The sequence below is a fragment of the Echinops telfairi genome, unplaced genomic scaffold (genome assembly GCF_000313985.2).
Source record: "Echinops telfairi isolate 266 unplaced genomic scaffold, ASM31398v2 ScPeMD7_23;HRSCAF=83, whole genome shotgun sequence".
In the NCBI taxonomy this organism is placed as follows: domain Eukaryota; kingdom Metazoa; phylum Chordata; class Mammalia; order Afrosoricida; family Tenrecidae; genus Echinops; species Echinops telfairi.
Genome location: NW_022103920.1, coordinates 3,931,203 through 3,934,909, shown reverse-complemented (window position 1 = coordinate 3,934,909; position 3,707 = coordinate 3,931,203). Strand labels below are relative to the sequence as shown.

At 46.6% G+C, this 3,707-nt stretch overlaps 1 protein-coding gene across 1 annotated transcript in view; it reads right to left on the bottom strand.

Moving 5' to 3' along the window:
* Positions 1-3,707, bottom strand: part of LOC101640423 (olfactory receptor-like protein OLF3) — a 58,002-nt gene that overhangs the window by 870 nt on the left and 53,425 nt on the right. The gene's annotated exons all lie outside the window — the stretch shown is intronic.

The window sequence follows — 3,707 nt, the reverse complement described above, 5'->3', positions numbered from 1 at the left end:
TGTCCCAGTCACTGGACAGACCGAGGAGAATAAATTCAGTCACCCATGTCTGGTTATACGTGCCCATTTACAACGTGAGGATGAGTCACCTGCAGAGAGAGTGAGGAATAACAGAAGTTGTCGAATCAGGACCATGCAAAAGCATGCCGTGTGTTATAACCAGACTTCTTTCAGAAGCTCAGATCATCATGAGGCCCAGATGATGGGCTCATTCCAAAATGCTTCACACGTTCTCTGCTCCAGGGAGACAGGTCAGGGACTTTCTAAGGCCCTCATGGGGTCTCAAAGAGGCATAAGTAAATCCCACAGACAATGGAACAAAAATTTAGAGCACTGCCTATTCCCCAGCTTAGCTCAAATTCCAGAGAAAAGAGAAGAAGATGCACAACAAAGGCAGGTGAAACGGTCAGCCACGAAGAGGAGCGTAGCTGGAAAGGTAAAGAGCTACCTTAACCTTGCAAAGCAGACCCAATGGGATGAGCCCCACACACTCGGGACAATAGGTGAAAGGTGGGACAGCGGCTGGGGCCTCATGAAAAGACCTAGACTGGACAGTGGACGTTTTCCACTGATGCTCCATCTCGTCTGTGTGACTGGGTTGCCGTCGTTGTTAGGTGCCATGGCGTCAGCTCTGACCCAAAGTGACCCTGTGCACAACATAAGGAAACACTGCCTGGTCCCGTGCCACCCTCACAATCGTTCCTCCACCCGAGCCCATTGATGAGGCCACCGTGTCAGTCAATCCAGTCCATTGAAGGCCTTCCTCTTTCTCACCATCCCTCCCCTTTACCAAACATCATGTCCTTTTCAAGCGACTGGTTTCTCTAGACAATATGTCCAAGGTATATTAGATGCAGTCTTGCTGTCTGTGGCAATTACATAATCTGTTAACTTGAGAAGGTTGTAGCCAATGAGGCTTCTGTGTGGGCATGGCCTTCTCCTGAGGACTCTGGGAACTCCAGTCTTCTGGTCCTCCTCCCAGAGGCGAGATACATGCTCTCCCTGTGAGAGATTCCTGTTGACAAGCCACATGGAAGTACGCTGATGGAGCCACAGCCCTGGAGTTGGAGGAGCCATGTGAAGACCCACACCAGCTGTGAGATGTTTCCACCACCACTGGATCCACAAGACTTTCCACCCACTGATTTTCCAGTATCCAGCATGATGACATGTGTTGCGTGAGTCTGAAGAGAAATTTATAGACTGGTATCAGACATATGGGCTAATATCAGACTTATGGGCTAATATCAGACTTATGGGCTTGATCTGGACTGGGGTGGCATGTTTTCTTAATATGCAATTACTCTCAGATATAAAGCTCTCTCTTACATATATATGAGTTCTGGATTTGTTTTTGTAGACAACCCAGGTGGTGACAGAGTGCTCCTAAGGAGCACTCTGACCTTACTTCTTCCAATCCAGATCTGTTTGTCCTTTTAGTAGTCGATGGTACTTTCATTATTCTTCTCCAGCATGACAATTCAAATGCGTTGATGCTTCTTCAGTCTTCCTTATTCAATGTCCAACTTTCACATGCAGATGATGCAATGAAGAATACTATGGCTGGGGTCAGGCTCACCTTGTTGTCAAAGTAACATCCTTGCTCTTCATTACTCTAAAGAGGTCTTAGCAGCAGATTTCCCTAATGCAATACGTCTTGTGATCTCTTGACTGCTGCTTCCATGGGTATTGATGTGGATGTGCAAGACAAAATCCTCGACCACTTCAACCTTTTCTCCATGTATCATGATGCTGCCTATTGGTCCAGTTGTGAGGACTTTAGTCTCCTTCCACAGTGAGTTGTCATCCAGACTGAAGGCTACAATCCTTGAGCTTCACCAGCAAGTGCTTCCAGTCCTCCTCACTTTTAGCAAGCAGGGTTGTGTCATTTGTGTATTGCTGGTTGTTAATAAGCCTTCCTCCAGTCCTGGTAGCAGTACTATGCTAATATAGATTATAGTAGTGACATGGCCTCTAAACTTCGACAAACAAACTAGCAAATGTGCTTTCTCCTTGGTCTCTTCCAAAATGAAGACATCGGGAATATTCAATGCCACTTTTAGTTTGAGTGCAGAGCATGGGGCGAAGCGCTCTCAGGGTCTGGCAGACGGTTAGTCTTCTTGGGTTCCTTCAGGCTTCAGTAGGACATTGTAGGGCACTGAACATTGTGTTTGTGTGTGAGAGTCTGTATATTACTTTTTCTGACTCACCATGCTAAGAAGCTACTCTCTGGCCACAGGTTCAAAGAAGCAGCCGTTGTGTGGATGTTTAGTTCTTCTCTCGTAGATACAAGAGAAAAAAGAAACCAAACGTCTCTGCACCCTCCTGCGTTGACCAAGGGGGGAGGAGACGAGCGTTCAGACAGAGTACATCGGATGGGACTTCCCTTTTGCTTTCTGTGACTAAGGGCTTTTCAGCAGAGCGCTGCACCATCACATCAATTTTGAACACTACACAGAAGAGTTTGCATTTAAAACACACATTGGAGGGCTTATTCTTATATGACTCTATGCCTGTCTATTGATTAACTTTCCTTTTTGGGGGCAGTGAACACACATGGGGGTACGTGGGAGATAAGGGGGGCGCTTGGGGAAGGGAGGAGAAATTGAGTTTCCTGGCTCACCCCAGATCCCACATAGAGACCAGGCTGGAGATTCTGAGCTGGAGAATGAAAGGCCATTCCATGCATGATTCCAACAGTGACTTGCCTTTCCTGTGGACACTTTCCTAGTGCCCACGTCTGTGCCGGACCCCCTTCTCATCAGTTCCCCGCTTTCTACCAGAGCATGGTAGCCCTACCACGCCCCCCTCACTTTCTCACTTTTAACTGAGATCCTCCTGAGAAAACATACTCTGGCCTCCAAGCAGAAGCTCAAATTCAAGCTCATATAAAGCCTTCATTAACCTTTGTTGAACAGACACCAGACATTAGACATTCTACTCCATTCCTAATGCAAGGTACAGGGGAAATTACTCAGTACAGAAGACATGTGCTTATTTGTGTTGACATTACTCATCCACAGTGAACAATTTCACATTTCTCCGCCTCATCCAAGGCTAACATCGGTCTGTCTCACAAACCGACAGTAACTTCCTACTGATTCAAGTCTCTTTTAAAACGACAGTCTCTGATAGGCATGGAGTACTCAGTAAGCAAAGCAAGCCTGTGACACCATTCACTTCTGACCAGGAAGCACAAGTAAGTCTGTGCTTAGTAATCTGCCTGTGTTCTGAGATTTCAAGATTGAATATTACTCTTTCCTGTGCTCAATAAGCTGGCCCATTTCAGAAGAGAAGACCCAGTGAACAACAGCAACAATAACAACAAACACACCCAAATCTAAGCCAACCCAAAAAACAAAAATAAGCCAAACTCACTGTCAGTGAGTTGATGATGACGTATAGCAGCCTTATAGGGCAGAGTAGAAGGGTCCCTCTGGGTTTCTGAGACTGTAAATCTGTACGGGAAGAGAAAGTCTCATCTCTCTCCTAAGGAGCACCCACTACACCACCCAGGGACAGATCCCTGCTGCACCATCTGCTCTTCTGCTGGACTGTGCAGGTCTCCTGAGAACATGCAAGGCCATGACTCCTGGGACCCTCTTAATCTCTTACCTACACACACACATCTCTCAGCCAGCCCATGTCTAGTACAAACAAGTGCCAATATCAGTCTCTTACCTACACACACACACACACACACACAC